The 17,378-nt window shown below is 34.3% G+C and overlaps 1 protein-coding gene and 1 long non-coding RNA gene across 3 annotated transcripts in view; both read left to right on the top strand.

Annotated features, from left to right (window-relative positions):
* LOC126370237 (uncharacterized) overlaps nt 1-17,378 on the top strand; it is a 565,986-nt gene that overhangs the window by 428,272 nt on the left and 120,336 nt on the right. The gene's annotated exons all lie outside the window — the stretch shown is intronic.
* On the top strand, nt 11,648-13,628 carry LOC126371158 (uncharacterized). Its single transcript, XR_007566972.1, has 3 exons — nt 11,648-12,074; nt 12,502-12,627; nt 13,492-13,628. It is a non-coding gene; the product is annotated as an uncharacterized LOC126371158 (long non-coding RNA).

Consider the following 17,378-nt stretch of genomic DNA (forward strand, 5'->3'; position numbering starts at 1 on the left):
TCAGCAGATGACATCAATAGCTCAAATTCAGAAGCCAATGTGGGACTTTCCAGGCTAAGTTCCTCAAAAAATCTGTAGATGGCGCTGTACAGTTATGTCTTTGTTTATTTGTCACAACATCGACACAAATAATATCATCAACAGATAATATTGCGGTCAAACTACAATCTATTTTGTAAGAAAAAATAACAAATCAACCACATTGATGCGTCATGGTATGCGGTTAAGCCATTAAATATTAATTCTACCTCATTTACTTCGTTGTATAGAGGATTATAACAATAAGTCCATTGTAACAGGTCTAATCCGTCTCAAAAATCTTTGACGGTATCAATTCTACATCAGAATTTGATAATACCTTCAGTATTTTAGGCCAAAATTCGGTTCAATTGGGATCATAGGTAGGCTCGAGGCGACGTTCCGTTTCGCAAACGAGATTTCGTTGTACAAACAAGATTGAGTGCTAACTCGTGTAGTAAATTTTCCATTTATCAGTTGAGAGTTTTGGACGTGTTCGTCGAAATGTATTATTAATATCATATCCTTTTCTTTCAAATAAAGATAATATGGACGATGCTAAGCTAATCGGGATCACCTATCATCATTATAGTTAATTATATCGCTCTTAAGTGTTGGTATCAAATGTGATTGTATGTTGTTTTCTTATTAGCTCATAATTAAAATTTAAAATCCCATTAGAAAATATAATTCTGGTTGGAATCTTATATCTCATTGGTTTGGTTGTCAAATATGAGATCATCTCTAAAATTACGGAGCATCATAGACATTATTTTTGGCTGTTACTCGAAACTGTCTTTTAGAATTGTCGAAGTTTATATCTTCCCTCCGGTTCCCAGGTCCAAATTGACAAGTACAAATAGTCCCATTGCTTCAGCACCTATAAATAAATTACCCCATTTCCGGTCGCGACCTTTTTATTTCGTACTATTTCCAAGGAATGAGGCTTAATTAGCACAGGTTTTGTAATATTTTATCGCAAAATCGTTGGAAATTGCTACTACCTGCGTGTGGCTGCACATACGGTCATTCATGAGCATTTATATGTATATGTCACCGTAAAATTGTAAATAACGTTAGATTATAATCTATCGATTTGAATCTCGCGAGATTGTGAACCGTCGAATAATTATGAATCGTATCATATTGCTTACAATTTAACGTATTATTTTTCGGTAGATTATAATTTATCGAAGTGAAACCGTCAAATTGTGATACGAAACGCACCTCGCGTGCTATACCATAGAGTTACAAAACTATTAGAGTGAGCATAATGTTAATTTGGGATTCTCTTAAAATGCATAAATGTTTTTGTCATAATTTTAATTATCATAATCCTTTTTGCATAACGTTTTTTAGCATAATAGTTTTACTTTCCCATAATAACATCTAGGAATACTGGTTTGTTAGGTATAACTTATTTTTGGGATTAATAAATAGATATCCATAATTCTTTTTTAGAATAATAGTGTTTTGTCATAATTTCTACAAGGCATAACAGTAGGTTAGGGTGCGGCGGGGGTGGCCCTTGGGCCACCCCTATGCCGCCAACATGTTTATCTTACACACGAAAAGTATACTGAATGATACGTTTCAGATTTTTTAATTTTGATACATTTTTTCTTACCATGTGATGTCAGAATTATTGATTACTTACTAAATAATTAATAAATACGTACTTGATTTCACAATCTTGAAGAGCATTTATTTTATTTGACTGACACCTGTGTTTTATTCCTAACTCTATGGACACAGAACGGTCTACTGTAAGGCCGACCAATCAGGGACAGCCGTCGGACAGTTGACAATTTGACAATTGTAAGATTGTGATTTAACAATTTTACTTCGATAGATTATAATCTGACGAATAATAATACGTTAAATTGTAAGCAGTATATTACGTTTCACAATTTTTCGACAGTTCACAATCTCGCGAGATAGATTATAATCTAACGTTATTTACAATTTTACGGTGACATATACACTTAAGTACAATGTCACATTATCTTTTTTGACATATTGAACTGTAAGTTTCAATAAATGTTAAATATGTTAATGCGACAGGGTTCTTGAGTGGTTTCATGATATTGCTTATGACTATAACATATCTATATGAACTGTCAAATGCGGTTGGCAGAGCAACAAATAACCAAAAGACAATTATCTTACTTCCGATGCGGAGTCCTAAGATAGAGGTGATGGACCTTAAGGGGAGAGGTGATTAGCCCGTCGCTTATTTGGTCCAACATTGTTAACAGTTCACAAAATCCTCAAATTATAAAACCTGTAACCCTTTTTTCTTGCAAATATGTTCCTGTAGGTACTTGTAAGACATTCTATTTGAGTCGATTTTTACGACATATGCAAGACGATGAGCAGCTGAACGCATTTCGTTTTTTAGTAGCTTCCAGTCCAATGTATATAGCATAAATTAAGGTAATTAGCATAGCTTTTATAACATTTTATCGCAAAACCGTTGAAGTTGACGTACTTACGAGTGTTACCACCTGCAGTCCTAGATCAAAAACTCGATTTTACGACTCGAAACCTACTCGGAATTTAATTCTGCCATATCGATAACCTCGTTAAAGAGTTAATTATGGACCCACCTGGCATTCGTTGCAAAACAAAGGGTTGCTGTTAATGAGCAATTTTAATACGAAAGGGTGGGTAATATTTTAGCGCTATGATGAGGGAAATTTAAACACTTTTGTTGTGGGAAATGTTTTCTACGCCTTCAATGAATTGCTTTTGTTTACTGTTGAATTGGTGTTTTAAACTTGCGTGTCAAACAAAGAGAAAATTTAAATAGAAAAAAATTGTGACTCGGATGGGACTTCAACCCGCAGCTATTGTCAGGCCGGGACGAACGTGTTAACCATTACACCACCGGGTCCTCCTCCTGTCCATGCGAAATTCTTTCGATCTATGTATCGTCATTTGATTGCAGTTCTGGCTCTGCCTACTTCAATAAAAGTTTTATTTTATCTATGACAGCTTCACTTTTCACAATGGAGGTTGTTCCAGTCCTTCCATCATTCTTAGTCTTAGGGGCATTCAGCCACCATCTCACTCCGACCACCCCCGCGGCAAGGACACGCCGAACAGGAATTTCCGCAGCCATTAACCGGGCACAAATCCAAAACGAAGATCAAGATTAATCTCTCTATCTAAAACTTCCAATCTTTTGCGTATTGTATTAAAGATTCTAATTGCGTGAGATATAAAAATGTGATTGACGGTTATAATAACACCATAGGCTTGAACTATTAACAGTCATTCATAATAATTTGCGTGTAGTAACGTTTGATTACCTGTTTCGTTTGTGTGTATCTCTTTTATAATGTGTTTGTATACTAGGGTTGAGTGTGATAAAATGTCTTCATGAAGGCAACTTAGTATAGGTTACTACAGATACGTATTTAGTTTTGGAAACTAGTCATTCTTTAGATTCGGAATCTTGTTTAAGTAAATGAAGATTATACAGGGTGTTAGTGCCATCGTAACGAATACTGAGGGGGATGATTCAGCTTATTATTCGGAGCTATATTAATCAAGTTGTTTTTTTTAAGTAGTGGTATCTGGAGGTTCGGCTTCGATTCCTCATGGGGACATTGTCGAAATCACTTCGTGAGACTGTCCTTTGTTTGGTAAGGACTTTTCAGGTTTGAATCACCTGATTGTCTGAAAAAGTAAAATGATTCCGTCTTTCGGAGGACACGTTAAGCCGTTCACCTCCACCAACCCGCAGTGGAGCAGCGTATGCTCCATACCCCCTCCGGTTGACTGACGGGAGGCCTGTGCCCAGCAGTGGGACATAGATAGCCTGTTTATGTTATATAAGTTATAATAGTTACTATAGGTACTAACTTTACCGTTACCACGATCATTATGATAAATTGTACCTATGTTATCAAATATATATTTTGCTTGTATGCCCTAGATTATTTTCATTCGATATTTTATTTTGTTTTGGCAACCCTAAAAGAACAATGATACTCATTTAAGTAGTGTGTTATTGGTAATATAATCTCAAAGAGAACAAATGTGTGAAGCAAAAAATAAAGAACTTTATAGTCAACTTATTACTCAATTATTATCGGCAAATGATCCTCTCACGATTTGGCATGCTTCGTTTTTTAAATATTTTTTTTTTTGATATTTAACATTGTTCTCATAAATGCTCAAAATAGTTATTCTAACAAGGTAAGCATATAGAGGTAACAGACAGACGGAATTACTTTTCCTTTTAGATTGTTTCAGAAATTCACCACGATAGACCTTCTTATCTCGCAACTCGTAAAAAAAGGCATAAACATGCTAAAGCAAAAAAAAAGTATCAATAAAAACGGACAGCTCGCTCTATGTAACTGTCATCGCATAGAATAAAAATCTCCATGAAAAATCCACAATAGTTCTGATGGTCCCTTAAGCGTTTATCGCGAGAAAAATGCATGATATTTTTCCAGAGAATTGTTACTATCATATCATGTTCTAACATTGTGAAGCAGTGACGTAAGTAGGGGTCCCGAGTAGGGTGCCACCCGTTTGGGGTGACACCCGTGAACAAATAAGTTAGATACACAAACCGTCATATAGGTTTTCAAGTTTTCATTTTCTCGCAGTATGGCCAACTACATTATTTTAGTCAGAAAAAGAACAAATATTTTGTTAAAGCCGTGGTGAATGAATGCTGTGAGTCGAAATTTTATATTCGATGTTAATAAACTAAAAAAATATAGGAATGTTAATTTTGCCTACTCTATGGTGGATAAAACTGGTAATAAATAAATACGTGAGTACTGTACGGCTATTTGATATTTATTAATTCGTGCATGACTCATTCTCGAAGTGACACCACGATATTCACCCCGGGTGCCACCCACTCTATCTACGCTACTGTTGTGAAGATAAAACTCTAATAACGTACATACACTAACGTCGCCCGAGGGATATGCCTGTCGTGACAATTCCACTGCCATCTCTATTTTTCATAAGACTACGGATATAAATCCGAAAGTATCTGTTTTTAATGTAATGGTGTCTGTGTGTTTCTCTTCCTGTAGCGTAGTTATGTTTATGATATATCTTTTTTAAATACCTTGTATTTCTGGCTGCGGCTTTAATTATGAGTTTCTAATAGCCGCTTTATCACATTGACACTTCAAGTTTTGTACCTAACTGCAGCTATCAGTAGGTAGGTAAATAACTTAATCATTAATTTTAAGTCGAATGGATTGTCCTTATTCAAACTTACTTTGATGTTTGGAAAGCATTTGACAAGATGTCTAAGTGATTTAGACTTATTTTATCTATATTTTATTTTATAAAAACAACTCAATGAAATATTTGCAATCTTCGGTTGTTTGTTCCTAGTAGGAAACAACATTTCCGTAATAAATTCACCAGATTTTTGCAATCTCATCGATTTCCTCAGGGAATCCTACTAGGCCCGATATCTTACAAACTTTACGGCCACTTTTCCACATTACTCTATACTTATTTTGCCAATAGACTCAATTGAATGCAAACTTTTTACCTAATACCAATTACTATAATGCTAAATCGAAACATGTATCATTCTTACACAATAAAAAGGCGATAGCATCTGATGTAACGACTTTCTGAGCTATTCTCCACCCTATTTCTTTGCTGTTAAGGATGATATATGCATGTAATTAATGAGATGTAGGATAGTATTTTTTGTGTGTCTGATAGGTGTTCAATTTATTAGATACTAATCTAAATAACTATTTGGTGAACAAATGTATTGATACATTAGGTATTCATATGTATATAGTAAAGGAGGTGTAAGGAAGTTCAGATTAAATTTGACTTATGTTATAAGTCAGTTAATAGGTTGATTTCCCATATTTATTTAACTTTCTCATATTTATTGCACTTTTATATCACATCTATCCCTCTTGAAGAGTGAAGAACCACAAGCTATCAAATCAACAATTCAACTTACAGCCACTTTTTGTATTTTGTACTAAGATAATGTCATGATGGACGAAAAGAAAAAAAATCGTCTTTATGTCCAATGAGTAAGGTTTATGTTTTAAATATAGTTATTTTTGCATGCCTATTTGAAGCTGCTACACCGGTTCTATATACTCTACCATATCGATTCCTTTCCTGTGGCAAACATTAAGTATATCAGCAAAAAAATGCAATTTAAAAGCTATTCACTATTCAGCTAGTAGGTAAACTTGTAGGAAACCATTTAGCTAGAAGATAATTTTGTTTATAAATCTACACTAAAAGGTGAATGTACCAATGAATGGCACGACACGCAACATATGTTCAATGTCATTGACCTTTTAGGTTTGCTTAATATATTAATTAGATAAGAAATAAAAATATAATTCAGTATTTACATAGATGTGTTATGCGGCCTTGTGAATTTATAACTAAGGGTGTCAATATACTTCTTCTTTCTTTTTTTTTTATCGTGTGGGTTGTGTGGTGCATTACCAACCTCATCAACCCTGGTGTCAGGGTTATTATTGAGCCGCCATACGCCCCTGACATGGCTCATGTAACGACTACATACTTATAAGTAAGAAGTAACCGGGACCAACGGCTTAACTTAACCGAAGCACGGATCATCTTACTTTTTGGACAATCAGGTGATCAGCCTATGTCCTAACCAAACTAGGGATAAGAAAGTGATTTTTGTGGTTTCTCCCCACCGGGATTTGAACCCGGGGCCTTCGGATCGTGAGCACAACGCTCAACCACTGAACTACGGAGGCCGCTACGATCCTGATACACCACTTTCGCTGCTTCCACTCTCATCTAAGTCGCCAGTATTATAGCTATAGTCATGAGTAATATCATGTACCCACTTTCGAACCCTGTCGCACTATCATATTTGACATTTAATGAGACTTATGGTTTAATTTGTCAAAAATGTTAATATGACATGGTATCAAAGTGTATACATGTTAATACTTGTGACCGTACATAATAAACTATTTCTTTCTACATAGGTAGCCGAAGGCTTAGTACCTACATCATTATTTCAATTCTCTCGCTGAACATATCTTTTAATGACCGGAGTCATTAAAAAAGTTTCCTTCTAATCACTTCGCTTGGTAGAAAGGTGATCGCCAGATAGGCAGCGTATATTTTTAATTGTCCTTTATATGTATACACTTTGGTACCATGTCACATTACCTTTTTGACAAACGTCGGTCCCGGTTACTACTTACTGATATAAGGGGCCTTTGGCGGCTCAATAATAACCCTGAAACCAGGGTTGCTGAGGTTGGTAATCCACCTCACAACCCACATGGCAGAAGAGAAGAGTAGGTAAATGGCGTGAGTATATGTATGTATGTATTATGTTTAGTCTTCGTTTTTTTTATAAGATGACCTATGTACCCGGTAGAGACCAAACGATTTGTGACGTCACTGAGCTACTGTCAGCGACTTGATTATCACTCGATTATTTAGTGCTAGATCGCTAACCGAAGTAAAACCTTGACTTGACCATGTGATTTTTAGTACAGTTTGCTTTTTTTATTACTGGCTTTTCGTTCGAGATTTTATCCTTCGACTGTGGACTCTAGTTATCGCGTGCGGAACGTTTTTTCATACCTTTTTAACCCCTTAGGGGGTGATTTTCGGTGTATACTTACTACGTTCTTCCGAAGGTCCCAAGCTATCTCCGTAACAATTTTTATTATTATCGGCTTCAGAATTGTTTCGCATGCTTCGTTATTTGGAAGATTTTTTGTTCAAATTTAACATTGTTCTCTTAATTGCTCAAAATATTGTAAATAACACATTTCATCCAAATCGGTTCAGCGGTTTAAGCTTAAAAAGAACAGAGTTACTTTCTCATTTATTATATTAATATTAGTAAGGATCTGTATACGCCTATTTCCCATTGGGGTAAGCAGAGACTGTGGAATTCTATTTGCTCCGATCCTAAAACACTTACCTTGCTTCCTCTATACTCACCACACGAAATGATTCACTACACTAAATTAATTAATTAATAGTCGTATCAATAGTCAGGAAAGTTTAGGTAAAAATGTACCTACTTATCCAGTATTTTATCTACTATATATATTTGTCTAGTCTAGACGCGGATAGGTTTAAATATAGACTCGTTTACCACTAATAGGCACTAGAAATTCACTAAATGCATATAAACCCTTGTTCATACTAATTATAATTTCAAATTGCGTTTGTTTTAACTCACAATGTTTGTATATGTAAAGTATTTCTGATTACTGATTTTATGAATACGTTCGTTTTACTTCGAACAATAATATTTTGCGACTGACCATGTTATTTTACCTCGCCCGTGATCCCAAAAGGGATGGGCACAGAAGAGTATGTGATAAATAATAAACGACCTCCGTGGTCCCACGATCCGGAGGCTCCGGGTTCGAAGCACGTTGGGGACATATCACAAAATACACTTTGTGATCCCTAGTTTGGTTAGGACATTACAGAGTGACCACCTGATTATTCGAAAGTAAGATGATCCGTGCTTCGGACGGAAGGCATGTTAAGCCGTTGGTCCCGATTACAGGGGCCTTATACAGGGGCCTTTGGCGGCTCAATTATAACCCTAACCTAACCTAATCTAACCAATTGTAACAGAAGAACAGAAGAGGATATAGTATGTAATGAATAAATTACTAAATAGGTAAGTAGGTACTTCGGCACTACTTATGATGTCACAAATCAACAAGTTCTTAGAAGCATGACTGTTATAATAAAACCAGATGTGCTCAATCCTATGACACGCCGCCATTGCTAGCCCTTTGATGACGTAACTGTCATTGTCTTAACATGAAATTAATATATCCAACATTCTAAGGACGTAAATTTTATTATTGAAAATTAAGCGAATTACTGACTAATGTATTTAATTACTATTACTTGTCACATAAATAAAAATCATTACAATTGTAAATAAATCTTTTACTTGACGAATTTTCTTGCGAAGTAAATATATAAACATTGGTCGTGGGTAATTTATTTTTACGAAATGGCAATACAGGGTGTGATGACGCTGGGCTAACCTTGAAATGTTAGCTGTCATTGAGCATAAGTACGGTCACGAGCATTAATAATATGTATACTATTGGGTACCATGTCACATTAACTTTTTTGACAAATTGAACAGTATGTTTCACTAAATGTCAAATATGTTAGTGCGACAGAGTCCTAAAGTGGGTACATTATATTGCTTATGACTGTACCTGGTTTTCTTATACCATGTTTAGAAGCGTGAGTGACATCATATTAATAGATTAACACGTAAATATATGCATTCGACTGAATACAAACTATCAAACATGTCGTGCAAGTGATCGTGATTTCCTTGTTCAGTCATGAGCAATATAATGTACCCACTTTAGGACTCTGTCGCACTAACATATTTGACATTAAGTGAGACTTACTGTTCAATTTGTCAAAAAAGTTAATGAGACAGGGTACCAAAGTGTATACATATTAATGCTCGTGACAGTACATTAAGGTTGATTTATTTTACCCACAAAACGTTAGTAGACAACATATAGGGTGTTAGTGACATCGTAACGAATACCTGCTGAGGGGGATGATTCAGACCATGATTTTGAGTTAATATCAAGGTTGATAAGCAACCTGGTTGGTTGATTGGTAGGTTGGTTGGCATTGTGAAATATGGTTTTACAGATGTTGTGTTATTAATAAATTCACTTTTAACCTATTTAGCTTATAATTTATGCATTTAAAAATAATAGTTCTATTTCTAATACATTTTGATTAATATTATCAAATTCATTTTTATTTATTTCCTATTATAAATTACGACTAAGTGTTTTTTTTTTTTTTGATTAAAAGCAGCCAATTTTATAGTTTCTTTTTTAAATTGAATGAAAGGTAGATGTTTTATATGTTCAGGTAGTGCATTAAATATTTTTATACACATTATCTTTACTGTGTCCAAAATTAGCATATTTGAATTTTTTTAAATGCCTGGCTGTTCGCTATCTTGCTTTTTTTTAACAATTTCTGACTAAGTTTTACAAATCAATTGACTTCCAATATGTAGATAATTGTAATGAAGCTCATTATCTGTAAGTTTTTCTCCGTTTTACTGCAAATTTGATATCACTGAATACGATTAAGGGTAAGAAATGTTTTACTGCGCTCCTGTTTTCTTATAAGTACTGGGAACTCCAGCGTTTTCAACAGAGTTCTAGGTAAAGTTCCCTTTGTTAAATGATTACGGTGTTTTACCTTACAAAGCGGAACTCTACCTTTATTGCCTGGAGTCACGAAGTACCAGGGTAGCTCTTAATACCTAGTAAATAATGATCATGATGTCATCACTGTGTATAGGAGATTCCCACCATTGCGTCATCTCCCTTTTATGGGTAAACATTTTTTATTTTAATTTATTATAGTAGCTTTGTGTCTATAAACTATAGTAAGTAATCACACTTATATATGACCTTTTTAATCGACTGCGACTTTAAAAAGAAGATGTCTATATTGTTTTTTTTTAATGTTGTAACACTCCCCCGTGGTCCAATGATCGTTCTAATCCTGTTGGGGACATATCACAAAAATCACTTTGTGAGCCCTGGTTTGGTTAGGACATTGCAGACTGTTCACTTATTTGTCCGAAATAAAGATGATCCGTGCTTTAGAAGCCACGTTTAAGTCGTTGGTCATGAGTTATGTCAGGGGCGGCGTAATAATAACAATTACCCTAATACCAGGGTTGATAAGGTTGACAATCCAATACATAACCCACACGATAGAAGAAGAATGGTTGTTACCTCAGAAATCCGTCGTAATTTGATTCTTATTGTATTGTATTATTGATTACTTGTATCGCACCCCCCGTGGAAAAACGCAGTAAGTGGACTAGCGACATTTTTTTTTTATTGCACCATTCAATTCAGCGTACACGAATACACCTTCTCACAAATTTTCATTACGATATCAGTAAAAATGAAGAAAATATTACAAAAATAATGAAATTGTGCAACATTGATAAAAATATTTTTCCCCCATAATAAGAAAGTAAGTATAAATACATGATTTTTTTTTCTAATTTTCCCATATAGTAAAGTCATAATAACACTTACGTCGATTTTACACGAAAGTTTTTTAGGATGGTCGAGTCGTAAGTAAACGTACTGACATGTTTCACGACATTATACGACACGACAATGGTTGTACGTCTAGTTACTTCGTTCTTTCACGAATCTTGTAGCGTTACTTTTTGGTGTAACTCCAGCTACTTGCCTATTCTGCGAATCTTTTAGCGTAACGGTTTGGTGTAAATATAAATACGTAGTTTTTTCCAAGCAAGGTTTGATATTACTATTACGTTATTTCATTTAACTTCATTTTTCGATGACATATTTTACACTATAAGTACTCTTCGTAAATATGAATACAATTCTTTTAAAGGCAATAATTTGAATCATTTGTCGTGTTATTCTAATTACCTACAAATATATACTACTTATTAATGTCCTAAATAAATATACTTAGTTATCACTAGCGTAAATCCCTACGTTTTATTTGGATTGTACTTACGCCGCGCCGGCGATATTAGAGAGGTATTACATCTATCCACCAATTTTTTGTCAATCTCGACTTTTTATTCAACCAAAAATCGACCCTATTATTACTGTACTGTGATCGTTATTTGTAGGGTCGTATGCTGATCGTGGTTTTACCACGGTAAAACAAAGATCACCCATAGACAAAATTATTGCCGACGAAGTTTATAAAAAAACGACCTTATTAATATTTCACTGTGATCGTTATTTGTAGAGTGAAAGCTGATTGTCTATTTGTGATCGTGGTTTTACCACGGTATTCCGTCAGTCAGCATACGACCCTACAAATAACGATCGCATTGTAGTAATAAATAAGGTCGATTTTTGTTAGAATGTTGGATAGATGTAATAATTATCTCTCTATTTAATTTGTTCATGGTGGCTACTCGAAGCGTGCATATCTTTGTGTGGAAGTAAAAAACCCAAGGATTATACGTATGCTCAACTTGGACAAAATCAAAGATGGTGAGTAATTACGTATATTTACTTATAAATAGACTAGCTAGATTTTAGGTAAGTACCTATTACCTTACCTACTTAGTATATTACTATTTATTAGACTATTTATATTATAAATATTTTGTTTTGTAAGGTTTACACAGAAGCATCAACTGTAGTATTTCGGCGTGGTTGTGAATAATCTACCTAGTTATATAAGTTAACTTTTGCAAAAACACCCTTGATTTTGTTGTTATTTGTTCGCTTGAGTTTGATATGCATTTTATTATTAACACATTGGTACTAACCTTCTATTTAATACCTAAATAACGATAAAATATCTAGGTTTGTGTCTAATTATTAGGGTGATTTGGTAATGGGTCCTTTTTATTTCTTAACGTCCATATGTACCTACCTACAAACAATGTATTTAAACCATTGTTACAATTAACAGATTCCACTAATACTGCAACCCAATCCAGTACAACCCAGTGGAAGAATGACCAGAAATGCAAAAGTATTTCAAGAAACTATGGGATATTTTCTCGTCGTAGTCAACATGAGACACATTCTCTTCAAGGTTCGTATGTACCTATCCGTATCCTACTAAAGTCGAGTAAACTTCTCCTTCTCTCGTGTGGGTTGAGACAATTGACTGACCTCATCTACCTTGGTATCAGGGTTACTACGGAGCCGCCATAGGTCCTTGACATGCCTCATGTAACGACGACACACCTGCATACTTATTTAAGCCGCAACCGACTGCCTAACATGCCCTCCGACGCACAGATCATCTTAATTTTGGGCAATCCGGTAACCAGACTGCAATGTCCTAGTGATCTCGCCGCTCGGCTGCGTTATGGGTGTCACTTTGAGTACTTATGTATGTCGGTAATTAAGAAATAGTACTAATTTTAAAATTAATATTAGTACCATTTCTGATTTACGACTTGGCCGGGAAGATAAGCAGCTGAAAACGTTCCATGTTTTGTATGCCGGAATATCCTTTCAGTATTTGTATTCTAGATTGATATAGGTATTTACCTACTAACCTGGAAGCGGCGCGTGGTAGTTTCTTTGAAATGGTCAGTGCCTGTGTATTTGTAGTATAATTATTCTGTTATTTTCCTCTTATCATAACAACCACAAATATTTTTGATTTGCTTAATGTAGTTTTTTCTAGAGTTATCTCTTATGCAAACCAACTGGCTTTTATGGGGTTTTAGCCAAGTTGCAAACGATTAAGTACGTAAAACGACAGTGACAGTGATTTGAGAGATTGACATGTAATCACATACATTTTTATCACTGACACTGTCGCTTTTTTGGATGCGTTGGAAAATTGGCTCATCTCTAAGCTTACTATAATAGGTATTAATGGTTATTTTTCTTTTTAGTAATTTATTATCATACTTAATAGTTTTTTATATTTTGTCATTTGCAGGTTCTACCGAAAAGCAAAGAGGGGGTGATCGGAAAGGAGCAAAATGTTCAAGAAAACTCTTAATGACTAACTAAAAATGAAGGTTTTTCTAATAAAGGCAAGTGCCAAAATGTACCGTATAAATATATTTTGTGATTATGCATATAATAATTAATAAACGTTTTAAAATTCAAAGTTAGATTTTAATTACAAATATAAATAACTCCCTGAAAACTGAAAACGCATGCGGGTCAAACGGCTTTCGGCACAGCTAGTAAATAAATATTCATTTTTTTAAAACAAATTAGAATAAACACTTAATTTAACACTGATTTTATTTATTTCAATATACAGGCCAAAAAGTTCACGTTCAAAATGAAAAATTTGATAGAGGGGCTCATTAGCCACCAGAAACACCCCCATGTATGTTCAGCGATTATTTACGGTTTAGGAGATCTGACCCATTTTACACCTTTTTCTTGATTTTCTATCTTACTTCAGAAATCATCATTTTGTCGCTATCCCTTTCTTAATAATTCAATTTTTTTCTTTCTAATTTCTAATTATTTTGCTTCATAACTATACCTAAGGATGTGTATCGCTAGGTGAAAAAATAAAAACAGTCGAATGAAAGATAAAAAGTCATTGGAAGTTGGAATTCAAAGTGAGAATTCGTCTAAATTGTTACAATTGTTAAAACTTCGCCGAAGAATAATAAACATATGAGATTGTCATGAACCCTGAAAGTGTTTTTAAAAACTGTTCCATTTAATAGGCTTTTAGACACATCCAAAAAAGTACCCTTAATAGGGTCATCATCATCAGCCGTATGACGCCCACTGCTGGGCATAGGCCTCTCCCAAGGATCTCCACGACGATCGGTCCTGCGCTGCCCGCATCCAGCGGCTTCCCGCGACCTCCTGGGCATAAAACTAAGTAATTAGCCCTCAAAGATTTTAAGACAGAAAGATTTTATTTTAGTATCTCATAGTATGTATGTAGTAACGGTTTGAGGATACCCAAACTTTTTCCTTCATTACAATATGAATACCAAAAGTGACTGCAAGTTTTGTCTTCAGACTGTTGCTATGTCTACCCTGTTAGCGATTATGAGCGTGATTTTTTATTGAAAATGTGTCTTTGAGCACCTTTAACAACGTTAGAAAGAAGCAGCTACCTACATTGTATGAGAATGTAATTTTTCCTTCAAATCTGTCTATCTTGCAATCTTTGAGGTCTAATTACTTAGTTTTTTGCTTCTATTAGGGGTACTTTTTTGGATGTGTCTAAAAGCCTATTAAATGGAGCAGTTTTTCAGAGATACTTACTTTCAGCGTCCATGCCAATCTCATGTGTTAAATTATTCTTCGGCGAAGTTTTAACAACTGTGACAATTTTGGTCCAATTCTCACTTTGACTTCCAATAACTTTTTTTTATCTTTGATTTGACTGTTTTATTTTTTTACCTAGCGGTATATGTCTTTAGACATAGTTATGAAGTATAATAAGATAATTATGAAGTAAGGGATAGCGACAAAATGATGATTACTGCAGTAAGCTAGAAAATCTAGAAAAAAGGTACAAAATAGGTCATATCTCCTAAACTATAAATAATAATAAATAATGGCTGAACATACATGGGGATGTTTCTAGTAGCCAATGAGCCACTCTATCTAATTTTTCATTTTGAACTTGAAGTTCTGGGCCACCCCGTATAATGTATGAGCATACATACTTCTACATTCTAGACTAACCCCTGCAACAAACAGGTATTTAAAGATACATACAATTATTTTGAGATATTTCCTTATTAAAAAAGCAATTTCTATAGTTACACTATCAAAGATCATTTACTTTCACGTGGAACAAATAGGTTTCTCAACTTACGCAAAACATTTTGTTAAAATTTTTCGTGTAAGAACGAAGTAACTAATACTTACAACATCCGAGTACGATGAAATCGGAAGGTGAACAACGTTGTAGGTAAAGTTACAACTGTCAATGTTGTTTGCACTACGTAATAATAAAGCAGTGTCTGTACTTACAACGGAACGTTTGATTATAGTTTCGTGGAATATCTACGCAATCGTGTTTTTTTAATTTTTTTTCAAATATACACAATTAATTAAAAATTAATAAATGTGGGTCAATCTGGGCTACATTTTGCTATTATTTTCTCTTTGAAGGTTATTTCCAGGACTTATAACTAATTAGTAGGACAGTTTTTTTTTAGCTCCTGAAAAGTTGATAAAATCAACTTACTGCGTTTTTCCACGAAGGGTGCGGTATTATGGTTGGTATTGAATAATTAATCTTAAACTTACAAATTACTTACACGTTTTTTCGGTCTTCCGTAGTTATAACAATAGCATGATTTGATTGGTGTTTTTTGTCTGTTTTAAAATATGACGTCATATCAAAATCGACTTATCGACTGACTGACAAATGACGGGTTATTCATTATAATTATATCATCCTATCTTGAAGCTTTACCTCTTCCTAGGTAGTCACAGTCTATAGGCATATTTACAGGTTTTCTATTTTCTTAATTTCCCTTAGCAGTCATCGCATTACGGACACAAGCGAAGGCTAATTTCATAAATAAATAATCATTTTCATATTCATTAAAATTATTACATTTGTCGTGTATCAAAATTTGAATTCAGAACTAAACAGTATTGGGTAAATTGAACAGTAATCATCCATGCATGCCCGACAAAATCGTAATTGTGTCAAAACGCCTGTAGCAATTGGACGTCGGTAGTATGCCGCAATTAGGTACGTTTACCCTATTATAGGCCGATGATTTATGCATCCTTCAATAGAGCACGATTTTGTTCCATATTTGTAACTGTTAAAAAATAATACAAGTACGTTTTTGTACTATACGACAGGATTGGCGTAAGCCGTTCTGAATTTAAACAATTAAAACAGTTACGACAGTATTTTTAAACTAAAATCGAATATTGGCCTTTCATAATGGTGCTGCTGTTATTAAAGTTCGAATATTCGAAATTTAAACTTTTGAATAAGTACCTATGTAATTTTGGGTGAAAGGTTTGTTAGAGAACGCGTAACATTTGAAAATGGAATGTAAAAAACGGAATTTATTGAACAGTGTGACTGTTCTTGTATTATAAAGTTGTCAATTTCATTTATTAAGGCTGAAGGCTACTTCAAGTTTATTTTCAATGTAGAGTCATTAGAGAACGAACATTTATTAAAAGTCAAGATTAAGTATATTTTCGTTTTATACTATAACTCTATAATAAGTATATCAAGTATTCTACCAGTTACATAACAGTAACATTGTCATCTCTATTCACGAGATTCTCTTTGATTTGCCAAGTCAAAGCAAATAGTTTTGTCGACACTGCGAAACTAATGTGTCTAAAATACCTAAAACTCTGCTCGAAACGGTTTGGATGAAGAAAATGGGATCAAATGGCTAATGTTATGTAGGTTATTAAACCCTGTAGGTATCAGTTAGCAATTTTTCATTTAGATTACTGTAATGTGGGGTGTTAATTACGTCACCATGAGGCATAACTAAGTTGCAAACGATTATGACAATCGACAGTGACAGTGATAAAAAAATATAAGTTTACAAACAAAAACCCCGACTATAAAAAATCGCGGAATAAAAAGTATGAAACAGGAAATTATTTCTCCGAAATTCTTCAATGGTAAACTTATTCTTAGGACAGATTGACCTCGTGAGAGGGCGCTACATTGAATATAGTGTGACGTCACATATGACGTCACCACTTTACCTACTACCACTATACACACCCACATCACTATAACCACCGGACTATCAAGACGCTTCTAGTGATACCTCATTTATCCAATTCTGATAAGTGGTTTAGAAGTTAGAAGAGAACATACACACTTACATACATACTGGT

Source organism: Pectinophora gossypiella, chromosome 1 (genome assembly GCF_024362695.1).
Source record: "Pectinophora gossypiella chromosome 1, ilPecGoss1.1, whole genome shotgun sequence".
In the NCBI taxonomy this organism is placed as follows: Eukaryota; Metazoa; Arthropoda; class Insecta; order Lepidoptera; family Gelechiidae; genus Pectinophora; species Pectinophora gossypiella.